The sequence below is a fragment of the Lepus europaeus genome, chromosome 16 (assembly GCF_033115175.1).
Source record: "Lepus europaeus isolate LE1 chromosome 16, mLepTim1.pri, whole genome shotgun sequence".
NCBI classification, from domain to species: domain Eukaryota; kingdom Metazoa; phylum Chordata; class Mammalia; order Lagomorpha; family Leporidae; genus Lepus; species Lepus europaeus.
In genome coordinates, this window is record NC_084842.1 from 13108132 (window position 1) to 13122110 (window position 13979).

Genomic DNA, 13979 nt, shown 5'->3' on the forward strand with positions numbered 1-13979 from the left:
TTTTATGTTCTAGCCAGTAGTGCTGCAGCTAAGGGCCTTCACCACTTTTCATTAGGTACTTAAAACCCAAAAGCAGTGGAAAAACTGCTCTCCAGAACAGTCAACATTTCTAACTTTCAGCAGATTCTAAACACTTTGCACAGCATTTCTGTAGACGGTCCAGTGCTGACCAAAAGGAGACACAGGTTTCTCATTAAACTTTGCTTCAATGGCTCTCAAAATTCGGTGACAGATTATTGGTCAAGTTGCTTCCATGAAAAAGTACTGATTTTAAAATCAACAATAACTTCCATGAACACACAAAAAAGAAAACAGCCCATAAAACACTCTCCTTTCCGTCTGAAGGTTGTTACCATGCATTGCTATTGCTGGCCAGTCTTTCCCTATTCCACTTAAATGGCCAATCGAGACAAACAGTTCTGAGCCGGTTCTTGCCCCACTGGTGAAGACTGGGGTGGCTGTTAGAAGGGACCCCATCCATTTAGCTGCTGAGCTCTCTGGGCAGACTCGGTGACCTTGCCAGCTCCAGCAGCTTTCTTGTCCACTGCTTTGATCACACCCATGGCCAAGCTCTGTCTCATGTCACAAACAGCAAGAGGACCCAGAGGAGGATGTTCAGGGAAGCTCTCAGCACACATGGGCTCCCAGGAAGCATCACCAGATTTCAAGAATTTAGGGCCATCTTTCCGTTTCTTGCCTGAATGCTGATCCACCTTTCCTGTCAGCTCAGCAAACTTGCGAGCTATGTGAGCTGTGTGACAATCCAGTACACGGACAGAGCTAGCACTGTCCTGGGTGGCATGGTCCTGGATGACCACCTTGAGCAGTGAAACCAGCTGCTTCCAGGGGTGGGTTGGTTTTGCTGTTACCAGCAACGTTGCCACAGTGAACGTCTTTGACAGACGTGTTCTTGATGTGGAAGCCCACGTCGTCCCTACGGAGAGACTCACTCCAAGCTTCGTGGTGCATTGCAATGGACTTGGCTTCAGTTGTGATGTTCACGGGAGCCATGGTGACTGCTATGCCAGGTTGAGTGTACCAGTCTCCACCGGGCCACAGGGGCAGTGCAGAGGCTCGTCATTCGCTCTAGTTGGTGGAGGAATGCAATCCAGGGCTTCCAGCAGGGTGGATCCATGACATGGCCATCTTTGCTGGTGACTTCCTTCCTTCCTTCCTTCCTTCCTTCCTTCCTTCCTTCCTTCCTTCCTTTCTTTTTTTGACAGACAGAGTTAGACAGTGAGAGAGAGAGACAGAGAGAAAGGTCTTCCTTCCATTGGTTCACCCAATGGATGGCCGCTACGGCCGGTGTGCTGCTTGGATCCGAAGCCAGGAGCCAGGTGCTTCCTCCTGGTCTCCCATGCGGGTACAGGGGCCCAAGCACTTGGGCCATCCTCCACTGCCCTCCCGGGCCACAGCAGAGAGCTGGCCTGGAAGACGAGCAACCGGGACAGAATTCAGTGCCCCAACTGGGACTAGAACCCGAGATGTTGGCGCTGCAGGTGGAGGATTAGCTAAGTGAGCCATGGTGCTGGCTGAAAACTTTCCATCCCTTGAACCAATACATATTAGCACTGTCTCCAGCAAGTTGATACAATTCCAATAAGAAATTGGCACAAAGGGTACTGTGTCAGTGTTGCAGCCAATTTTCTTGATATTGGTACTGACTTCCTTGTATCTCTTCTGGCTATGGGTGGCTCAGTGAAGCCCATTTTGTTAACATCAACAATTAGTTGCTTCACTCCCAGTGAATAAGCCAGAAGAGCATGCTCACGGGTCTGCACATTCTTGGAGATACCAGCCTCGCATTCCCCGACACCAGCAGCAACACTCAGGACCCGTGGTCAGCCTGTGACGTGCCTGCACTCGTGTTTCTGATGCAGTCTCTGTGCCCAGGGACATCAGTGACAGTCACGTATCACTTGCTGCTCTCACATTTCCACAGGGGGATGTTGATGGTGGTACCAAGTTCACACTCAGCTTTCAGTTTATCCAAGACCTGGGAATACTTGCAGAAGTCCTTTTCCATCTTGGCAGCCTTCTTCTCAAACTTTTCAACGGTTCTTTTCTCGATTCTGCCACCTTCGTAGACCAGATGGTCAGTAGTGGTGGACCAGCCTGAATCTACGTGTCCAGTGATGATGGTGTAGATACGAGTTTTTCCTTTCCCATTTTGGCTTTGACTTAGCGGTGGTCTCCACACCTATGTTCTGCTGGCAGGTCCATTGGGAAACAGTCTTTACCCATTTCTTAACTGGATTGGTTGCTTTATAATTGTCAAGTTTTTTGAATTCCTCATACATTCTGGATATTACTCTTTTGTCAGACAAATTGCTTCCAAATATTTGTTTTTCATTCTGTTGCATGTCTTCACTGTATTGTGGCTTTTGCTGTGTAGAAGCTTCTGAGTTTGATATAATCCCATTTGTCTCCTTTTGCTTTTTGTGGCTTGTGCTTTGGGAACCTTAGCCAAGAGGTCATCACCTACACCAATGTCTTGAAGTGTTTCCCCCACATTTTCTTCTAGCAACTTCATAGTCTCGGGCCTTAAATTTGTATATGGTAGCAAGTAGGAATCTAATTTCATTCTTCTACATAAGTATATCCAGTTTGCCAGCACCACTTATTGGAAAAGCATCCCTTTCTTCAATGTATGTTCTTGGTACATTTGTCAAAAGTCAGTTGGCTATATGAATGTGGATTGATTTCTGGGCTTCCTATCCAAGCACTAACCAGGCCTGACCCTACTTAGCTTCCAAGATCAGATGAGATCAGGCTTGTCAGGGTGGTATAGCCACAGACGAATTTCTGGGCTCTATTCTGTTCACTGATTATGTATCAGGCTGTTTTTATGTAATGCCAGTATCAGGCTGGTTTTAATTACTACAGCTTTGTAGTATATTTTGAAATCAGGTATTGTGACGCGTCCAGCTTTTCTTTGTTTATCCCCTCTCTTACTCTGTCTCTCAGAATAGCTTTCACTATTTTGGGTCTTTAGTGGTTCCATGTGAACCACTAATTCTGCAAAGAATGTCATTGGTATTTGGTTAGGTATTACAATGAATCTGTAGGTTGCTTTAGGTAGTATAGACATTTTAAGAATATGAATCATTCTAATTCATGAGCAAGGAATCTCTTGCCATTCTTTTGTGTCCTTGATTATTTCTTTCATCACGTTTTGTAATTTTCATGGTAGAGATTTTCACTGCCTTCATTAAACTTATTCCTAAATATTTAATTTTTTGTACCTATTGTGAATGGGATTTCCTTTTCAACAAAATCATTATTGGTGTGTTAAAGTGCTACTTTTTTCCTATATTGATTTTGTATCTTGTGATTTAACTGAGTTGGTCTCTCAGTTCTAACAGCTCTGGGTGAAGTATTTAAGTTTTATCCATGTACAAAGTCATGTTGTCTGCAAACACAGACTTTTTTATTTCCTCCTTTCCAATTTCAATGGCCTTTAATTCTTTTTCCTCCGCGAGATGTCTTGCTAATACTCGCAATACTATATTGAAGAAGAATGCTAAAAGTGGACATCCTTGTCTTATTCCAGATCTGGGGGGAAGTGTGTTGAGCTTTTCCCAATTCAGTGTGATACTGGCTGTTGATTTCTCTATATAGTCATTACAAATTTGGGATATGTTCCTTCTGTACCTAATTTTTTGAGGATTTTTTTTTTTATCATCAGGATGTTGTGTCTAATAAAATGCTTTTTCTGATTCTGTTGAAATAATCACAGGTTTTTTTTTTTTTTGTATTTTTTTCTTATTTTATTTAGTCAGAGTTATACAGAGAGAGGAGAGAGACAGAGACAGAGAGAGAGAGAGAGAGAGAGAGAGAGAGAGAGGTCTTCCATCCGATGCTTCACTCCCCAATTGGCCGCAACGGCCAGAGCTGTGCGGATCCGAAGCCAGGAGCCAGGAGCTTCTTCCGGGTCTCCCATGTGGGTGCAGGGGCCCAAGCACTTGGGCCATCTTCTACTGCTTTCCCAGGCCATAGCAGAGAGCTGGATCGGAAGTGGAGCAGCCAGGTCTCAAACCGGTGCCCATATGGGATGCTGGTGCCTCAGGCCAGGGTGTTAACCCTCTGAGCCACAGCGCCGGCCCCCACAGGGTTTTTGTTCTTCATTCTATTGCTGTGATTTAAGATGCTTATTGATTTGCAAATACTGAGCAATCCTTGCCTACCAGGAATAAAACCCACTGGATTGTGAAATATGATCTTTTCTATGTAGTGCTGGATTCAGTTTGCTAATGTTCAGTTTAGAATTTTTGCATCTATATTCATTAAGGATATTAGCTTGCAGTTTTCTTTTTGTGTTGTGTCTTTGTTGAGTTTTAGAGTCACGGTAATGCTGGCCTCATAAAAAGAGTTTGGCAGAGTTTACTCCATTTCAATATTTTGAAATAGCCTGGAGAGTACTGAGTGAGTTCCTCTGTCAACGTTTTGAAGAATTCAGGTATAATGCCATCAAGTCCTGGATCTCTCTTTAATGGGAGAATTTTAATTACCATTTCAGTTTCATTACTTGTTATGTGTCTGTTTAGAGTTTCTTTATCTTTTTGATTTAATCTTGGTAGGAATTTATCCATTTCTTTGAGGCTTTCCAATTTATTAACATATAGTTGTTCATAGTTTCTTGTAATCCTTCATATTTCCATGGTATTCATTGTAATGTCTCCTCTTTTCATCTCTAATGTTATCTATTTAAATATTTTCTCTTTTTATTTATTTCTTAGTCTGGCTAAAGGTTTGTCTATTTTGTTTATCTTTTCAAAAAGCCAACTTTTGTTTTGCTGATCTTTTCTATTTTGTTTTATTTCTGCTGCAATTCTTTTTTTTTAAATTGCATATTTTGAGATTTATCTCCTAAAGTTAATTGTTTTGTTTTCTTTCTTTTTCTAATAAAAATTTATTTATTTATTTGAAAGGCAGAGTTTCAGAGAGGCAGAGGCAGAGAGAGAGGTCTTCCATCCACTGGTTTATTCCCCAAATGGCCACAATGTCAGGAGCTAGGCCAACCCGAAGCCAGGGGCCTGGAACTTCTTCCAGGTCTTCCACATGGGTGTGGGGGCCCAAGGACTTGGGCCATCTTCTACTGCTTCCCCAGACCATGGCAAAGAGCTGGATCAGAAGAGGAGCAGGGGCCCAAGCTGTGGCACAGCAGGTAAAGCCACCACCTGCAGTGCCAGCATCCCATATGGACGCAGATTCAAGTTCCAGCTGCTCCTCTTCTGATCCAGCTCTCTGCTATGACCTGGGAAAGCAGTAGAAGATGGCCCATGTTCTTGGGCCCCTGCCCCCGCGTGGGAGACCCAGAAGAAGCTCCTGGCTCCTGGCTTCGGATTGGATCAGCACAGCTCTGGCCATTGCAGCCGACTGGGGAGTGATCCAGCAGATGGAAGACCTCTATCTCTCTCTGCCTCTCCTTCTCTCTGTGTGTAACTCTGACTTTCAAATAAATAAATAAATCTTTAAAAAAAAATGAAGTGGAGCAGCCAGGACTCTAAACGGTGCCCATATGGGATGCGGGCACTGCAGGTGGCAACTTTACCCACTATGCCACAGCACTAGTCCCTTTCTTTTTTTTTTTTAAGGTTTTATTTATTTATTTGAGAGGTAGAGTTGCAGACAGAGAGAAGGGGAGACAGAGAGAAATGTCTTCCATCTGCTGGTTTACTCTCTAGATGGCCACAAAGGCCAGAGCTGCGCTGATCCGATCCGAAGCCAGGAGCCAGGAGCTTCTTCTGGGTCTCCCACGTGGGTGCAGGGACCCAAGGACTTGGGCCATCTTCTATTGCTATCCCAGGCCACAGCAGAGAGCTGGATTGGAAGAGGAGCAGCAGGGACTAGAACCGGTGCCCATATGGGATGCTGGCGCTTCAGGCCAGGGCGTTAACCCACTGCACCACAGCGCTGGCCCCTGTTCTTGTTTTTCTAAGTTCTTGAGAAACAGCATTGGATTGTTTTTTGAGAACTATGTTTTCAAGATGTGGACTTAGTGCTATGCTATAAACTTCCCTCTTAAAACTGCTTTTGTTTATCTCACAGGTTTGGATATGTTTTGTTTTTATTTCCTTTTGTTTCAAGAAATTTTTTATTTCCTCTTTAACTTCTTCAATGATCCATTGGTCATTCAGTAGCATGTTGTTAAAGTTCCATGTATTTTTAAATAGTCTGTTGTTGTTGATTTCTAGTTTTATTCCCTTGTGGTCTGAGAAGACACATGACATGATTGCTATTTTTAAAAATTTGCTTAGACTTGACTTGTGTCTCAATATAAGGCCTATTCTAGAAATGTCCCTTGTGCTGGTGAGAAGAATGTATATTGTGTAGTTGATGGGTGAAGTGTTCTGCAAATGTCTGTCAGGTCCATTTGATCTATACTAACTCTAATGTATCTTTGTCAATTTTCTGTCTTGATTATCTCTCCATTTATCAGTGGGTGTTGAAGTTCCCAAAAGTTTTTGTATTTGAGTTTTTTCCTCCTTTTAGGTCTAATAATATTTGTTTTATATATCTAGGTGATCTTATCTTGGATGCCTATATATTTATGATTATTATAGCTTCCAGCCAAGTCCATCCTCTAATCAATACATAATGTACTCCTTTGTCTCTTTTTACAGTTTTTTGATTTAAAGTCTGTTTTGTCTGATATGAGAATAGTTACCCCATCTCATTTTTGGCTTCCATTTGCATGGTATGTCTTTTTCTAACCTTTTGCTTTCAATCTATGTGTATCCTTACCTGTCAAGTGAGTTTCTTACAGGTAGCATATAATCCATTCAACCAGCTTAAATCTTTTGACTGGGCAATTCAATGAATTTATATTCAAGGCTAATTTTATTTTGACAGGCAGAGTTAGACAGTGAGAGAGAGAGAGACAGAGAGAAAGGTCTTCCTTCCATTGGTTCACTCCCCAAATGGCCGCTACTGCCGGCGTGTTGTACCGATCCAAAGCCAGGAGCCAGGTGCTTCCTCCTGGTCTCCCATGTGGGTGCAGGGCCCAAGCACTTGGGCCATCCTCCACTGCCTTCCCGGGCCACAGCAGAGAGCTGGACTGGAAGACGAGCAACCGGGACAGAACCGGCGCCCCAAATGGGACTAGAACCCGGGGTGCTGGCGCTGCAGGTGAAGGATTAGCCTAGTGAGCCGCAGCGCTGGCCAGCTAATTTTGTTTTAAGATTTATTTCTTTGAAAGGCAGAGCAACAGAGAGACAGGGAGAGATCTTCCACCTGCTGGTCCACTCCCCAAATGGCCACAACAGCCAGGGCTGGGCCAAGCCAAAGTCAGGAGCCAGGAACTGCATACTGGTCTCCCACATGGGTGGCAGGGGCTCAAGAATTGGGCCATCTTCAGCTGCCACCACAGGTGTATTAGTAGGAAGCTAGATTAGAAATGAAATCAACTGGGACTCAAACTGGCACTCTGACATGAGATGATGACATTGCAAGTGGCAGTTTAACCTACCGTGCCACAATGCTGGCCCCTCAAAATCAGTACTGACAGACCAGAGCTAACTTCTCTCTTTTGTTGATTGGTTACTGGCTGTATTTGCTCTGTTTGTGAATTTTATACTGTCGTGTGTTTTCATAATTGTTACTTCTACTGTAGGACTCAGGATTTTTTGTGAGGCTGGTCTGATGCTGATGAATTCTGTTTTTTGTTTGGGAAATAATTTATTTAGCCTTCACTGCTACATGGTGACTTTACTGTACATCATATCCTCTTCCTTCAAGGTCTTGAATGTATCACCCCATTATCTTCTGGCTTATAGCATTTTGGCTGACAAGTCTGCTATTAGTCTAATGGGTATTTCCTTAGATGTAACTTGATGGTTTTCTCTCATTGTATTTAGGAGTTTTTCCTAGTCCCTACCTTTTGATAATTCAGCTATACTATGATGTGGAGAATGTCTTTTTTTGGTTGAGTCTGGTTGGAGTCCTTCGAATTTCCCTTATTTGGATGTCTCTATCTCTTTCAAGACTTGGGAAGTTTACAAATATAATTTCTTTTTTTTTTTTTTTTAAGGGAAAGAGTTTATTGGGGGAAACCCAACAGTCCGGAGAGAAGGGACAAAGAAGGAAAAGAGGGAGAAGAGAGTGTAAGAGAGAGAGCAAGAGCAGACAGAGAGACAGAGAGATCAGGAGATGAAGAGAAAGAGAGAGAGCCACGTGTTCAGGAACAGGTCCTTTTAAAACTTTGCTGGAGGGCGGGCAGAAAAGTAGGAGCAGCGAATCCCATTAGGATGGTGGTGGAGCTGACACGGGTGGTTGGGCCATGTGGCCACCTGGCTTCCAGCAATGGTGGTGGGGACTAGAGCCTGATGGTGTCAGGGTGTAGATTGCGCCATAGATAAGACAGCACCATCAAACATAATTTCATTCAGTACATTCTCAATGCCTTTTTCCTTCTTCCTCTTCCCACTACCTCCACATTATAATTATTATTTTTTTAAGATTTATTTTTTATTTATTTGACGGGCAGAGTTACAGAGAGAGGTTGAGACAAAGAGAGAGGTCTTCTAACCGCTGGTTCACTTGCCAAGATGGCCGCAACGGCCGGAGCTGTGCCAATCCGAAGCCAGGAGCCAGGAGCTTCCTCCAGGTCTCCCATGCGGGTGCAGGGGCCCAAGGACTTGGACCATCTTCTACTGCTTTCCCAGGCCATAGGAGAGAGCTGGATTGGAAGTGGAGCAGCTGGCACTAGAACTGGCGCCCATATGGGATGCGGGCGCTTCAGGCCAGTGTGTTAACCCACTGAGCCACAGCGCTGGCCCCACATTATAATTATTTGTTCACTTAATAGTATCCCATATGTCTCACAGGCTTTCTTCATTCTAACTATTTTCTCTTCACTTTTTGATATAAAAATCTTGTCCTCAAGATCAGACATTCTTTCACCCACTTGGTCTATGCTGTTGTTGAAGCTCTCATTTTCTTTTTTTATTTCATTGACTGAGGTTTTTAGCTCCAAATTTCTGATGAACTCTTTAATGATTTCTATCTTTTCATCGAGTTTCTCCCTGATATCATGTAGTGTTTTCCTCATTTCTTTGAATTGTTTAACAGTATTCTCTTACATCTCATTGAGTTTCCTTAAGATCATTATTTTGAACCCTTTTTCGGGAATGTAATAGGTTTGCTTCAAGTTAGGATCTATTTCTGCAGCACTATTGCATTGTTTCGTCTGTATCATGTGTCCTTGCTTCTTCATGTTTCCTGTGTCCTTATGTTGATGTCTGCACATCTGGTACAGCAATTCCTTCTTTTTAAAGGGGTAGATTTTATTGGAAAAGACTTTTTTGTTTAGATGGAATGTGAGGTGTCAGTTGGGTAGTTGGCTTCAGTTCTAGTTGAGCCCAGAAATATAACTTCTGGGTGATTTTTGTCAGCTGTGATTGATCACCAGTGTCTATGAGTGCTATAGTTGTGTGGTCTGCACGGATTGTGGAGGTGGTAGTCTGACTTTGAAGTGGATGTGGGTGTCCTAATGGGTGTGTCTTTAGTCCCCAGGAAGTTGAGTGCCAATTGCACCAGGGTCTTTGATGGCTGTAGCCATGTTCCTGGCACTATGAGACTCAGAAAGAGCTGTCCCCCTGTCCTGCCAGGCAAGCCCGAGTGATGCCAGCGCTCAGGGCTCCAATAGCTATGGTTCTGAGACTGTATGATGCAGAGGGGGAATGGTCCTTTCAAATAAGTAAAAAATGTAAAAACTGCAGTGGTTGCAATGAACAGGAGGAGGAAGAGTTGAAAAGATACCACATGGAATATTTTTCGGGCGGTGAAACTACTCTGCATGAGACTATAATAGTTAGTCAATATACATTGGTTCAAACCCATAAAATGTACAACACCAGGAGTGACCTCTAATGTATGGACTCTGGGTGATAAGGACCTGGCAAAGTAGGTCCATCAGTTGCAAACATATATCTGTCTGGAAGGTTATATGGATAATGGAGGAGGCTCTGCACTTGTAGGAACAGAAGATATGGGGGCATTCTCTGTACCATATTGTCAATTTTCCTGTGAACTTAAAACTGCTCAAAAATAACTAGATAGGAGTAACAAATGGAAGTGTTGCATAGTACAGCTGGGTGTCTATAGTTCACAACACATGCACTGCATCAAGAACTGGTAGAAAGGAGCTGGTAGTCTCTAAACATAACTGGGTGAAGGAAGTGGAAGGGCTGGGTGCCTGCTGATTGGCTCAGGCTGTGTGCCCATGTGTTGAAGTATTGCACTGTACCCTATAAACATGGATAGGTTTTGCACATTAATCAAAAATTTCTTAAAATAATTTTTATCATGAGAAAATAACAGGTTTTATTTTTTAAAAATCCATAATGAGATATCAATATATACCTTTCAGAATTTCTGAGATAGAACTCTGAGCACTAAATGCTTATACGGATGTAGAGAAACCGCATCGCTCAGGCATTGCTGGTGGGAATGTAAAATATCAGAGCCTTTCAGAAAGTTTATGGAAAATGGAATTAAAAGATATGTTTATTTTGAGGCCAAAAAAATTAAAATGCTTATGTATGAGGGGTCTTCGACAAATTTCATGGGGGAATTTGTATTATGAAAAAACTTCATGCACCAGAATCAATATAACTATCTGAGACAGAGCTGTCATCCACTGGTTCACACTGCACATGTGGGCAGGGACCAGGAAGCTGACGCCTGAAACCCAGAAGTGAATTCAGGTATCTCAAATGGCTGGCAAGCACGCAGTCACCTCAGCGTTCACCTGCTTCCTCCTAGGTCTACTGTAGCAGGAAATTTGAGTCAAGAGTCAGAAGTGGGTTTTGAACCTAGTTATTCTAAAAGGGTCATGCCTTCGTAATTAGGCCAACTGCCAGCCCATACTTATCTTTTAATTCTATTTTTCCCACACACTTTTTTGAAGGAGCCACAGAGTACAGCTACTCCGGAAAAGAATCTGGCAATTTCTTCTAAAATAAAATATACATTGAACATATGACTCAGGAATTTTACTCTTGGGTGTTTCTTTTCATTTTATTTTTATTTTTTTACTTGACAGAGTTAGACAGTGAGAGAGACAGAGAGAAAGGTCTTCCTTCCATTGGTTCACTCCGCAAATGGCTGCCATGGCTGGCACCGCGCCGATCCGAAGCCAGGAGCCAGGTGCTTGTCCTGGTCTCCCATGCAGGTGCAGGGCCCAAGCACTTGGGCCATCCTCCACTGCCTTCCCGGGCCACAGCAGAGAGCTGGCCTGGAAGAGGAGCAACCGGGACTAGAACCTGGCACCTATATGGGATGCCGGCGCCACAGGCGGAGGATTAACCAAGTGAACCACAGCGCCGGCCCCCACTTGGGGGTTTCTTAAGACAAATGAAAATTTGTTTATACATAAAACTTGTATGTGAATGTTTATGAAAGACATACTTGTATTGGGCAAAAGCTGAAATTAACCTAGATGTCCTACAACAGGCAAATAGTCATATACACTCTGGAACATGCCATGAAATATGACTCAACAATAGAAAATATTGAACTATTGATATGCATGATGACTTGGGTTCATTATCTACAAACTATATTGAATGAAAAAAAGCAGTTCCAGAAGGTTGCATACTATATGGTTTAATGTATAAAACATTTTATTCATTTGAGAGGTGCATATATATCTGTACATATCTATATCTCTCTATATATGTGTGTGTATGTATGTATATATATATGTGTGTGTGTGTATGTATATATATATATATATATATATATATATATATATATATATATGAAGGGGGGGGTCCTCATCTGCTGGCTCACCTCCTAAATACATGCAGTGGACAGAGCTGAGCTAGGCTGAGCCAGGGGGAAGCCAGGAGCCAGGAACTCAATCTAGAACTCCACAGGGTTGACTGGGGCCCAGCTACCTGAGCCATCATCTGCTGCCTCCCAGAGTCTGCATTAGGAGGAAGCTGGAACTGGGAGTGGAGCCTGGACTTGAATCCAGGCTCTGACAGGGATTCAGGCATCTTACTCGGGTCTTAATCACCAGACTGACTACTTGCTCTGTATGAAACATTTTTGAAGTGATGACAGTTTAAAAATGGAAGCTGGATGGAGGGTAAAGGGTTTAAGGCTACAGGTGGGATGGGGCAGGAGGGAGGTAGATGTGATATAAAGGGGAAACACTAGAGGGATGTCTATGGTGCTGGAACTACTCTGTATTTTGACACAGGTGATGAAATTGTACAGATCTGCCGGCGCCGCAGCTCACTAGGCTAATCCTTCGCCTGCGGCGCCAGCACCCTGGGTCCTAGTCCCGGTTGGGGCGCTGGATTATGTCCTGGTCGCTCCTCTTCCAGTCCAGCTCTCTGCTGTGGCCCCAGAAAGCAGTGGAGGGTGGCCCAGGTCCTTGGGCCCTGCACCCGCATGGGAGACCAGGAGGAAGCACCTGGCTCCTGGCTCTGGATCGGCTCAGCGCCGGCCGTGGCGGCCATTGGAGGGTGAACCAATGGCAAAAAGGAAGACCTTTCTCTCTGTCTCTCTCTCTCACTGTCTAACTCAGCCTGTCAAAAAAAATTGTACAGATCTTAAAGTCACACACATACATTCACAAACGAATGTCAGTCAAACTGGGGAGATCTGTATAAGATCAGTTGATTAAAACAACTTCAATAACTGGGTCTCATAAAATGTTATCATTAATGGACAATGGGCAAAGTACAAGGGACTTCTCTATTATTCCTTGGAACATTATATAAATATATAATTATTGGAACAAATTTTCAATTAAAAATATGTAAGTATCGGTGGGCATTCAACCGAGTGATTACGACGCTGGTTACGACATTCACGTCTCATCTTGTAGTGCATGGATTCATTACCTGGCTCTTGCTCCTGACTCCATCTTTTTGGTTATGCAAATCCTGGGAGGCTCAGTAGTAGGGTCTCTGCCATCTACACAGGGAAACCCGAATTGAGTTCCCAGCTCCTGGCCCTGGCCCAGCCTCGCCCTGGCTGCTGTGGGCACTGGAGAGTGAACAGCAGAGGGGAGCTCTCTCTAAGTCTCAAACACGTGTTGCCTTTGACATTGCTTAGAAGAATACAAAAGGAAGATGAAAGAACCTGGAGAAGCTATGAGAGATTCCTCACATCCCCTCCAAGGTGTGGAACTACAGATAATATACCAGGAGCTAAAAGTACTGAAATGCCCTCCTCCTGTGTTGTCTTCATCACTTTCTTGCTCTTAGAACAGCTATTCTGTCTGTCATATACAGGTGTAGCAATCCAAATGCCCCTGGATGGAATCTGATGGAATTCTCTTCATTTTCTGATGGGTAAATCTGATTCCCGTGACTTCTGGCGTACTCAAGCAGTCTGAACCATTTCTGGCAATGATCAATTCACTTTTGATTTGTCATGTGAAATGCTGTAATGTTAGATTCTCCTTCCACTCCTTTGACTTCGTGCTTCTTGACATAAATAGTTTACCTTGAAAGTTGTCCAGTTTCATAAATGTGTCCATATAAGGCATGATCAAAAAGTAATGCCTTCTAATTTTTATCGTTCTTGTCAGTGATCAGGCACTTGCCAAAATTTATTCTTTGATGTCCCCGCATCTCCTGTTCCTACTGCTGAAATTACATTAAAGACCAATGGTTGGGTGGTAATTTGAAATAGCTTTGTAGTAAAGTGATTCCCCAGCTGACCTGTCCCGTGACCCACAGCCTCTGAAAATACCAGATGCCAGGTCCTCACTCGTGCTTCACAACAGTGACTTACTCCTTGCTGTCACCAGCTCTGTGGGGAGGTTATTGCTATTATCCTAATTGGATAGATGGGGAAACTGGAGTCCAGGGAAGGTAAGTGGATTCCTACATCCCCCCTTGGTTATCAAGGGAGCTGGGTTGTGGACCCAGGCATCTCTGTCCAAAATCTCTACACTTGACCTCTAAGCCTCTCATACTCCAAGGTCAGGACCAACTCTAAGGAGCTGGTGGAAA

General features: G+C 43.6%; 1 pseudogene; it reads right to left on the reverse strand.

Annotated features, from left to right (window-relative positions):
* Window positions 1–461: 461 nt before the first annotated feature.
* LOC133775028 (elongation factor 1-alpha 1-like) lies at window positions 462–9217 on the reverse strand (annotated as a pseudogene).
* Between the last annotated feature and the right edge of the window lie 4762 nt (window positions 9218–13979).